General features: G+C 46.1%; 1 protein-coding gene across 3 annotated transcripts in view; it reads left to right on the top strand.

The window, feature by feature from the left end:
• The window catches only part of KCNS3 (potassium voltage-gated channel modifier subfamily S member 3), a 196,071-nt gene that overhangs the window by 98,283 nt on the left and 85,424 nt on the right, over positions 1–12,364 (top strand). The window lies entirely within an intron of this gene.

The following is a 12,364-nucleotide window of genomic DNA, read 5'->3' as shown; positions in this document are numbered from 1 at the left end:
GGAGGGTTCCTGGCGTCACCAGCGGCCCGGATCGTCACATCGGCTGAGTAAGTCCTGGGCTGTGCAGAAATTGCACAAACTTTTGTTTGTGCAGCTCTGCACAGTCGTTCGCACCCCTGCGATGCGCTTACCTCCTCCCCTGTAGGCAGCGATTACCTGGTCGCAGCAGTGCAAAAAACCGCCTGCGTGCGACAAGGTCTGAATTGTGTACAAACATGAATTAGGCCCATTAACGGTAATATACTTCCATTGTGTGCTGCAATTTTTAGCATTTTAAGGAGTGACAGTTAAGCCACGTTACCAGTTGCAATCCAGTCTCACCATCTCAGCCAGGTACGACAAAAAGAGGGAGCTGCAGCAAAGAGAATGGGACTCTGAATTGGTAGCAAACAGGTCAAAGGATTTGCAATTGCATTCTGCGACTCCGGATGAAGCCATATCTAATTAAGGCTATATGTCCTTTGTGAATTTTTGGGCTTTTATCGTAGCAAAATCTTCCTTATGAATGCATGTTACAATATTAACAGCTGTAGTTTTGTTATCCCTATAGTATTGCAGTTGAAAAGTTATATTAACAATGCTGAAGCTGGGTAGTTTTAAAAAAGGACAAAAGATCTGCATCCAATATGACAAAGTGCCCTCTACAGGTAAGAATTACCTGTAGGGGGTGGGAAACTTACAGGTACAGTAAGTGCCACAGACCGCATATTGGCCCAGCCATATTTTAGTGGGAACCAGTGATTAGTTTGGGGTTATAATACAGTCACACAGCAATGCTGCTTTGGTAGTCAGTAGGGTGTTGATAGACTTATTTCTGTATTTCTAAATAATGGTTTTGTTCAAATTTTGCTGACAAATAGAAATGAGGGTTTGTCTTTAAGGCTGATATTCTCATATATTTTCTCAGAGTTGTTTAGTTTTGATTCCCACATATCCCCTGCAAAATTTCTATGAGCCATTGTTCGCAGGTGCATGATATATACAATGTTACATTTTAATGCAGCTGTGTGTTCTTTCTCAAGATAGCTGAATAGTTTGGAAATAGTAATAGTAATTTGCTTATTAATAATTTAAACAATACTGCCCACTGCTGTTAATATAAAATTGAGATTAAAGTGTGTAGGTGACATTGTTATCATGATTGGAAATAATTTGCACATGCTCAGAATATGAGATGACGCCTACTGAAAAAAGCTTTATAAACACCAATGACTCTATTAAACGTCAGAGTACTGCTGTAACACTAATGTTGTGTGTCTGTGTTTCCTTATTCTCCAGCCATGAAATTAACTCTTTATTTTACAGATATCTTAGTTGATTGACATTTGCTTTTGACAGTGTTAAAGGATATGTTAAGTACAGAAAGAGAAAATAAAGGGAAATGTGACATACAGTGTTGTGTGAACTGTGTTGAGGGTTGGGAATTGGGTAGAATGGCACGGAGTGGATAAGAGGGTGGTTGAGATGTAAGTTTGAGTGAAAAAAAATAGTTTTTTTGGGAAAGTTTGAAAGAGGGGATTACCCATTCCTATATCTGGGAATGGTAGCAGGTAATGAGGTTGGATGAGAGATGCAGATTTTATGCTGGCAGTTAGGTCATATTTAGGGAAAAGGGAAGAGATTTGTTGGTGCAGTTATTTTAATATCTTTGTTATTTATTAGAAGCATTCTACTTTGAATTCAGTAAAGCACAGGTAACCAATATAGGGCCCTACAGAGCGGGGCAGTGGCAGAAAAATATTTGCAGATGAAGTTAGTCTAACCTCTGGGTTCAATAAGAATTGCAAAAGCTAAAGTCTGATTTAGGGAAGATGAACAAAAATATAATTGCAATAGTCAATACCTACCGGTAGTGGCGTGAATGAAAGTTTCTGCCATGTCTTGTGTTCGATATTACTGCATGAATTCTGGAGAAAGTTGTAGATGCTTATAACAGAATTTGTATCCAGTCCACAGCAATGGTTTCTCCACATGCATCCTTGTGTGCCCAAAATGCTCCCAGTGTCTCCCTGACTTCCCTCCTCCACTGCAGCAAGTTCCCCACATCCCCACTACACAACACTGCATCCCTGCACTACATCCCTTCTATATGCTGTACTACATTACAACAGTACATCACAGCACTACATCTCCCTATATGCTGTCATACGTTACAACACTACATCACTACACTACATCCCCCTATATGCTGTACTATGTTACAACACTACATCACTGCACTACAATACTCAAAGCAACAGACCTTTGTGTCAAAAGGGTTAGGAATAGCACTATGAAAAAGAAGCCAGTGTGGTTTACAAAAGAGGTATCAACTAGCGTGAAAGCAAAAAAAAATGGCCTTTAGGAAATATAAGCAGACTCAACAATAATGGTGACAAACAGGTGTATCTTACCAGACAGCGGGAGGCTAAGAAGGTGATCAGACGTGCAAAGGCAGACTATGAGAAAATGGCCCAGTCAGCAGATAAAGGGGGCAAAACCTATTTTTAAGTATATAAGTGAAAGGAGAACATCAAATGGAGGAATAATCAGACTTGAGAGAGAGTGAAAGTTTGGTTGAGGGAGATATGAATGCCATTTTTAGATTTCTCACAAATATTTAAAATGCCCGCTCTAATATATATTGCAGACGCCAGGCACATCTTATTACCATATACGATAAAAGTGCGCTGTACATCGCAAACGCTGTATCCCTTACGAGAAAACAATACACCCACACATTATCTGAGTTCCAAAGCTCATTGATGTATATATTTGTTATTAAAAAGGATATGCAGGAATGAAAGCTATACCTTACACACACTTAGATACACTTTAAACCTTCGCAGTAACGCAATGCAATGATATTACACTTTAAACCTTATGCAGCAATGCAGTGTGATGCTATTACACTTTAAACCTTATGCAGCAATGCAGTGTGATGCTATTACACTTTAAACCTTAGCAGAGAAAAGAGGACACAACACTGATTTGTAGTTAATCACTGGGTTCCGACACCACAGAGTAATATTTCTGAAAGGGGGTTAACAATACAAATTATGCACTACAATACAACAGAGTAAATGGCTACATTCAATGTACATACGTGAGTAGATTCGCTTGCGCAACCCGGCCCGGTCCTCCGCAATCAGGTTGATTGCGTTGAGAGTCTTGTGTGACCAAGCCTGCTGCAGGCTCTCTTTATTCACTTCATCCAAAACATAACACAATGGATACTGTAATCTCTTTGTCCATTGGACACAGGGATGGTCATTTACAGTACAGGAGAGGTCATAGGTCTGTTTGAATAGGTGGGCGATGTCTATTTTCACTGCTCTTGTAGGTGGTCTCCTCTGGATTCCCGCTGCATACATAATGTACAGTAAATACAATTTATATCTATATTCTGCTTCTGCACATAACTATCCTCAGGAACATGCGATCTTCCGCAAACCAACACCAGAATGTTTCCCTTAAAATACCCTACAGCTGGATACCAAACACCACCTTGTAACCTTGTTCTGTCCCCTCCTATCCTGTAAAGGTGAATCCCTTTGTTCTGTTACCATTTAAACAGCTGTAATTTTCTGATGTGGTGCAGGGGGACTATGTGTACAATGTGCACTATTTGGATTAAATATGTAATGTTTTGATAGCCCTCCATGCGTTCACAAACTCTGCCGTAAATACCCACACCACGCGCAGGACCGCGGGAGCGACCGTACGCAAATTGCGGATATGTGCACGTACGGCAGAACAAGTACACGCGCAGCAGGCCATCTGTATGTAATTTGTACGTGATGTGTGTACTGCAATATTTTTCGACTTTGACAGAGACAAGGCAACAGCAGATCACCTAAATAATTATTTTGGCTCGGTATTCACTACAGAAGAAGAGCGGAAGTTGTCACAGTTAAGTTGCAAGGAAATTCATAATATAAAAGTAGATTATTATTATTATTATTATTATCTTTCATTTATATGGTGCCACAAGGGATACGCAGCGCCCATTACTGAGCACATAAACAAATTAGCAAAACAAGAAAAAAGCAATTACAGCTTGAGATAATATAGGACAAGTACAAGGAGTATACAGAAAACCAGGGGTTAGGTGCCATCAAAGGAAGTATTGAGTATAAGATAGTGTAAGCAAGAGAAGGAAAGGCACATGATGGTCTTGTGAACTTGCAATCTAAAAGGTGATGGTCTAACAGACCAGGGTGACACAGAAGAGGTAGACACTGAGCGTGGACAAGAGGGTTAGGATGAGATTAGGCTAGGTTTGGTGAAGAAGTGGGTCTTGAGAGCCTGTTTGATGTTTTGTAGAGATGTGGAGAGTCGGATGGGAAGAGGTAGAGAATTCCAGAGATAGGGAGCAGCACTTGTAGGTAGGAGTGGGAGGAGGTAATCAGTTGGCAGGAGAGTCGGCGTGCATTAGCAGAGCCCAGAGGATGGGTGGGAGTGTAGAGAGAGATGAGGTCAGAGATGTAAGAGGGCGTAAGAGTGGGTGAGGCCTTTGAAGGTGGGTGTAGATGAAAGTACACTTACAGAGGAGAAGGTCCCAACAGAACTCTCAAAACTGAAAGTGGATAAATCAATGGGGCCAGATGGGAACATCCAAGGATACTAAAAGATGTGCTGGTAGCACCATTAACAGAATTATTCAAGCAGTCACTAGCTACAGGAGAGATCCCAAAGGGCTGGAAAAGAGCAAATGTAGTATCACTGCACAAAAGTGGAAGCAAGGAGGAAGCAAGTACCTACAGACTGGTAAAGTCTTGCATCAGTAGTAGGGAAAGTAATGGAAATGCTATGAAAATAAAGAGTTGTGGAACATCTTAAATCCAACATTTTACAGGATCCCAAATCACACATCATGCCAAACAAATCTTATTGACTTTTTTGACTCCACTGGATAAAATTTCCGTTTCATCCTCATCCATCTAGCCTCAATATGACAAGCAGCATGAGATACCTTGTGTGAGTGAGCCGCAGATCCCATGCAACTCTGTTAACGTCAGGTCTTTTTTGTGCAAACAATACAACGCAATGCATCTAGGATGGAAGAGGACAGGGCCGGATTAACAATGGGGCGGATGGAGCTGCAGCTCCAGGCCCCCCACTGAAAATAGGCCCACAGACCGCCACAGTGAAGCCACATAAACGCCGGCATTACAAACAATGAGTCATACTGACTCATTGTATGCCGTCACCAGCACAGCCCCCGTCGCCACACAGTGCCCCAGTCTGTACATTTAAGTCCCGAACTCATGGCCGGAGCGCGAGGAGGACCCGCTCTCCCTTCTCCGAGCGTCTCCTCCCCCCAGCCTATTAGTGCAGTGATGCTGCCGCTACTGTGTTCAGTGACGTGGGGGGAGGACATTCTCCCCACTACTATCAGCTCCTCCCCCCAGACTTAGAGGGATATTTACGAACATGCGTGGTGCAGAGGGAGAGAGTACTGGGCTGGCGGGCTGGCAGCTGCGGGGGGCGGAGTCCTTACGGCCAGCCGCGGGTATGTGTGCAGGCGCCGCCTGGGCAGCGCTGCTGCTTTCCATTCCCGGCCGGCTTCCTGCAATCCCTGTCTGTCAGCCGAGCGGGGTGATTGGCACCGGAGCAGGCCGCTCGTCTGCTGTTCATATGTAATAGTGGCCACTACAGGGTGGGATGAAGAGAGGGAGGGAGTGACGGTGGATGCCTGAACGCTGCGCTGCTCTGGAGGTGGGTAGAAGCTGCCTGCAGAGTACAGGAGTGTGCTACTGTTTGTGCACGGAGGGGAGGGGTGCTGTGTTCTGTGTAGCACAGGTGGGGGGAGGGCAGAGAATAGAGAAATGCCTTTGTTTCTGACATGGGGAGGGGGGAGAGATGCAGCATGCCCCTGTGATGGGGGTAGGGAGTAGCCAATAATACTGTGCCCTCCCATTAAATGATGGCGGTCATGGGGACCTCACCAGAGCCACACCGAAGGCTTCCTCTCCACACTGCCGCCGCACATAGTCTCCTCTGCAACGCTGCCGCCCATGGCCTTCTCCGCACCGCCGCCACCCATGGGCTCCTCACCGCTGCCAACTACAGCCTCTGCACCGCCGCCGACCACAATTCCCTCCGCACCTCTGCTGCTCATTAGGTAATGTTACCCTGCTTCCCTATGTCCCTCTGTCGTGCTTTTTGTCCCTCTGTCACTCTCCCTGTCACTCTTTTTGTCCTTCTGTCACTTTCTCTGTCACTGCTGTCACTTTCTCTATCACTACTGTCACTCTCTCTGTCACTCTATCACTGCTGTCACTTTCGTTGTCACTCTCTCTCACTTTCACTCTCTCTGTCACTGCTGTCACTCTCTCTGTCACTGCGGTCATTCTCTGTCACAGCTGTCGCTCTCGCTGTCCTTCTGTCACTTTCTCTGTCACTGCTGTCACTCTGTCCCTGATGTCACTCTGTCTGTCCCTCTGTCACTCTCCCTGTCACTGCTGTCAGTATCTTTGTCACGGCTGTCACTCTCTCTGTCCCTCCTGTAACTGTCCCTGTCCCTCCTGTCATTCTCCCTTTCCCTCTGTCATTCTCCCTGTCACTCTCCCTGTCACTGCTGTCACTCTCTCTGTCCCTCTGTCACTGTCCCTGTCCCTCTCCCTGTCACTGCTGTCACTCTCTCTGTCCCTCTGTCACTGTCCCTGTCCCTCTCCCTGTCACTGCTGTCACTCTCTCTGTCCCTCTGTCACTGTCCCTGTCCCCCTCTCTGTCCCTCTGTCACTCTCTCTTTCACTGCTGTCACTCTCCCTGTCCCTGTTGTCACTCTCCCTGTCCATCTCTCTATCAATCTCCCTGTCCCTGAATTTTGGATCATACTGTGTGGCATTTTGTGAATTTTGGCTCATTCCGTGTGGCATAATGTGAATTTTGGCTCATTCCGTGGGAATTTTGGCTCATACTGTGTGGCATAATGTGAATTTTGGCTCATTCCGTGGGAATTTTGGCTCATACTGTGTGGCATAATGTGAATTTTGGCTCATTCCGTGGAAATTTTGGCTCATTCAGTGTGGCATAATGTGAATTTTGGCTCATTCCGTGGAAATTTTGGCTCGTACGGTGTGGCATAATGTGAATTTAGGTTCATTCTGTGTGATATAATGTTTAAGGGGCACCAGTACTAGATAATATAAGGGGCCTACTATTGTGGTGCGTAATGTGTATAAGGGGTATATGGTATGGTACACTAAACTTATGGACATGCCCCTTTTGAGTGGCCACACCCTCTTTTCCACAGCGAGGCGCACACATAATTACAACCTTCACTATTCCATACCCCCACTTCAAATTCCCACTTCGACAACCAGTGGGGTGATTCTCCAGAAAGTGAGCATAAAGTCGCGTGCATTACACGCTTTAAAAAATGTTTTCCTTTTAAACTGGTCTGTTAAGAAATTGTTATATTAAAACTTAATTGCTTAAATCTTGGTATTTTGGAGAAGTATGGGGGTCATTCCGAGTTGTTCGCTCGCAAGCTGCTTTTAGCAGCATTGCACACGCTAAGCCGCCGCCTACTGGGAGTGAATCTAAGCTTATCAAAATTGCGAACGAAAGATTAGCAGAATTGCGAATAGACACTTCTTAGCAGTTTCTGAGTAGCTCCACACTTACTCGGCATCTGCGATCAGTTCAGTCAGTTTCGTTCCTGGTTTGACGTCACAAACACACCCAGCATTCGCCCAGACACTCCTCCGTTTCTCCAGCCACTCCTGCGTTTTTCCCAGAAACGGTAGCGTTTTTTCACACACACCCATAAAACGGCCAGTTTCCGCCCAGAAACACCCACTTCCTGTCAATCACACTACGATCACCAGAACGAAGAAAAAACCTTGTAATGCCGTGAGTAAAATACCTAACTGCATAGCAAATTTACTTGGCGCAGTCGCACTGCGGACATTGCGCATGCGCATTAGCGACTAATCGCTCCGTTGCGAGAAAAAAATAACAAGCGAACAACTCGGAATGACCCCCTATATGTCATTTGAATTTGTGTAGCTGTCCTGTGCATCATGGAGAATCGCCAACCGTATGTATGTGTGTGTATGGGTCTGTTGCTCTGCTCCTCTATTAAGTGGTTGAAGGTAGGCACTAGCTATGACCTCCATGGAGATAGCCACACCCATGGTACAGGCCACACCCCTTATTTAGACCACCCCCACCGCAGCGATTGTCATGCCTCCTGCCAGGGCACACAATAGGCCTTTCATAAATTTCAGCTCCAGGCCCATTTGGACCTTAATCTGGCACTGGAAGAGGAGACTGTTGAGGAGACAGTGCTGATTAATTTGATATATGATACTTGTATATTGGTGGTCATTCCGAGTTGTTCGCTCGGTAATTTTCTTCGCATCGCAGCGATTTTCCGCTAATTGCGCATGCGCAATGTTCGCACTGCGACTGCGCCAAGTAAATTTGCTATGCAGTTAGGAATTTTACTCACGGCATTACGAGGTTTTTTCTTTGTTCTGGTGATTGTAATGTGATTGACAGGAAGTGGGTGTTTGTGGGCGGAAACTGGCCGTTTTATGGGTGTGTGTGAAAAAACGCCGCCGTTTCTGGGGAAAACGCGGGAGTGTCTGAAGAAACGGGGGAGTGTCTGGGCGAACGCTGGGAGTGTTTGTGACGTCAAACCAGGAACGAAACTGACTGAACTGATCGCAGTTGCCGAGTAAGTGTGGAGCTACTCAGAAACTGCTAAGAAGTGTCTATTCGCAATTCTGCTAATCTTTCATTCGCAATTTTACTATGCTAAGATTCACTCCCAGTAGGCGGCGGCTTAGCGTGTGCAAAGCTGCTAAAAGCAGCTTGCGAGCGAACAACTCGGAATGAGGGCCATTGTGCGTGACTGAGTCTGTACACGGAGCAGAACAGAACTTAAACTGGTCCTGGAGAGGTGGTGGAACTTTCTCCTATGCCAACTGCCCCCTCCCTATCCTCCCTCCCACCCAACATAAGATGGAGATACCCTGAGAAGTGGAGTTGAGGAGCAAATTTTTTAAAATATTGCCCCACGAAAATTTTTGTGTATAGGAAAGTGAATGGGCTGGGGGAGATGTGTCCAGGATCTGCCATCTTGTGACTGACGCTGAATCCCAACACCACTCGGCGGTCTGGCATTGGAAGTCCGACTGCTGACATCCCAAAGGCAAGTTGGAGGGTCACTGTTAGGGTTAGGGCCTGGGGTGGTGGTTAGGGTTAGGCACAAGAGGGGTTAGGGTTAGGCACTAGGGGGGTTACCCCTAGCCACCACTCCTCTAGGGTTAGCCCTAGCCACCAACCCTGGAGGCTTATTGTAGGGAAGGGGGTGGTAAAAAAGACTTGCCCAGTCAGATGTTGGGATCTTCAATGTCAGGATGTCGCTGTCAGTCATGTGACCGCTGGCATCCCGATTACTGGAATATCATACCGAACCCGCCTTGGGTTCGCTTAGGCCTACAGAAGCTTTAGGGGTTATGATACAGTAGTGTGAAATACATTTTAGATGATTTACTGAACATTACTGCCACCAGCTGAGACTACAATGGTCACTAAAAAAGAAAAAAGTTCTATGCTCAGTGCCACTCTTAATTATTTGACTGCTACTGTCTGAATTTTTTTATGGGTTCCCCAAGTCTTTGTCATTTGGGTGCCCCTAGGATTTTTTGCAACCACTTTCTTACCTATACCGTGGTGTCTCTGCAATGGGGGATCGCTGAAGAAATTGAGCCTCCCGAGGTAGTGCTCTGAGCTGATATTCGGTCTACACATAGGAGATCTTGCGGTATGGAAGCCACCTGTTTGTGTAGCAACAATTGGAATAACAGCGCTCAGAAGGTCTAGAATACAGGATATCTGTAGCAGCTTCTAATATTGCAGGGGGGGGGGGGGGGGGGGGTGTAGGGTCTGTGTGTGTGTGTGGGGGGGGGTGTAGGGTCTGGCATGCAGGGCGGACCCCCCGCATGCCTAAGATTTTGATTGTAGATGTGCATTTTTTTCACACATCCATGATCAGGTCTGAATTAGGCCCATTATAAGGTAGTATTTTAGGTGCTCTAAGATTTCCTACTTCATATGTCAGTTAATGACTCCTCTGTGTAGGGTTATACGTCTGTTCCAGTGAGTGATACTTGTTTTCTGTCGTATGCATCCGAACCAAAGTCCACCAAGTCTTCAATCTGGCAAAACCAAAGTCCAGCACAGTATAATTTTTTTATCCAGCAGAAAATGAACATCCAGCAAAGTATATATTAGTGTCCTGCACAAACCAAAACAAAAAAACCCCCAAAACATACCGGTAAGTCCAGCAAACTGTAATCAGAGACTTGTCCGTCAGATACACCCCTTATTCACATGTGCCACATGCCTCACGTGAAAACGTAGCAGCAGAGGATCAACCAGATAATACCCCCTAGCATCTGTCCAACACCAACCCCCTTATATCATTTCATCACCATCTTACTGTCTCTTACAAGCACCACCCTTCCATCACCAACCCCCCTTATGTAATTTCAGCACCATCTTACCGTGTCTTACATCTTACCATCTACCTAGCACCAACCCCCCTTATGTCATATCAGCGTCACCCCCCCACTTTGTCTATCCAACACCAACCCCCCTTATGTCATTTCAGCACCAACTTACTGTGTCTTACCAGTGTCACACCCCCTTCTCCCCCCCAAACCCGCCAACCCCCTCCGTCTATCCAACATCAACCCCCGTTGGTGTTTTAGGCTTCATATTTTAATCCTGTGGAAGCTACAATTTCTGCATGATTTTTAGTTTACTGAATCGGCCCCATAAAGACTAGAGAGAAGCTGGGATTAGAGCACTGAAGAGTGTAATTGCTTCTCATTGTTGCATTTTGCGTTACTGGGAGAGGTCGTTTAAAATGTTGGTAGAGCCTAATTGCCTTCCTGTGTGTGTTTTCATTAGTTGCTTTATACATATATTATTTACAGTTAGTGCAGAGCGGTGATAGCCTATTTTTATTACCACTTTGGATTATGGCATCCTTGTTGCTGAGAGATGCTGGGAAATTTCTATTTTAGCCCTACAGTACATTTGACATTACAGGGGACCATTTATACACTCCTCCCAACTTTTGTTAATAAGGAAGAGGGACTCCTGCGTGGCGTAGACGTGCCCACCGGAAATGGGGGCGTGGCTTCAGAGGAAGCGGCGTCACTTTGTATGAAAGGGTGCGTGGCTTCGCGGTAATGGTGCGATCGCGAGCCACGCCCCTCATTTTCTGCCACCGTGGGGGCATGGCCAGCGGTCTGTGAGCTGCTGTCATGCCCCCAGTCCCTCTGTCCTCGTGAATAGACAGAAGAGCAGCAGGTGAAAGGGTAGTGGACAAGTGGAACAGCCACCCATCAGAGGTGGTAGAGGCTAAGACAGTAGAGCAATTTAAACATGCATGGGATAGACATAAGGATATCCTTACAAAGAAATAAGGATCAAATAAGGTTAGAGATAAAAATAATGTAAAAAAAAAAGGGGCAGACTAGATGGGCCAAGTGATTCTTATCTGCCGACAAATTCTATGTTTCTATGTTTAGGTGACAGGAGCCTCCTAACTTGCACCCCTGTCCCCCCCCGTCTACCACCGCGGGACACTGCTGTCCACGGCTGGGACAGTCCAAAAAAATGCCCCATTCCCTCCGCAACCTAACTCTAACTGCCCCCAGCAGCCTCACCCGCCCCTCCCACAGCATAAATATCCCCTCCTGCAGCCTAAACCTAACTGCACCCCCCGCAGCCTAACCCTAACGGCCACATGCAGCCTAATCCACCTCTCCCGTAGACTAGCCATCCCCCTCCACTACCTAACCCTAAAAGACCCCCGCACCCCACCACAGCCTAATACTAATCCTCCCCCTAGTGAATAACCAAATTCTAAAACGGGTGTGGTATGGATGGTCAACAGTGTCTCGGTCGATCACTACTGGTCGACAGTAACTAGGTCGACAGGGGTGCTAGGTCGACAGGATCTGTAGGTCGACATGGTCTAGGTCGACAGGTCAAAAGGTCGGCATGAGTTTTTTTATGTTTTTTCGGTGTCGTTTTCTCACTACAGTGACCGGGAACCCCAATTAGAGCACCGTGTCCCCTTGCATGGCTCGCTTCGCTCACCATACTTCAGGCAAGGTGCGGTACTATTCCCAATCGTAGTCAGCGTGGATTGTAAAGTACGAAAAAGTTAAAATAAAGATTTTTTTTTTTTTAAACTTCAGTATGTAATACCGATGGCCAGGATGCCGGCCGTCAGTATGCCGACAGCAGCATCCCGGCCACCAGAATGCCGGCAGCGGGGCGAGCGCTAGTAAGCCCCTTGTAGACTTGCTGCACTCGCCACGCATAGAGGGAGAAAAGCCGGCATTGT

This window comes from Pseudophryne corroboree, chromosome 4 (genome assembly GCF_028390025.1).
Source record: "Pseudophryne corroboree isolate aPseCor3 chromosome 4, aPseCor3.hap2, whole genome shotgun sequence".
Lineage (NCBI taxonomy): Eukaryota > Metazoa > Chordata > Amphibia > Anura > Myobatrachidae > Pseudophryne > Pseudophryne corroboree.
The sequence above is the reverse complement of the archived record's forward strand: the minus strand, read 5'-3'. Positions and strand labels throughout refer to the sequence as shown.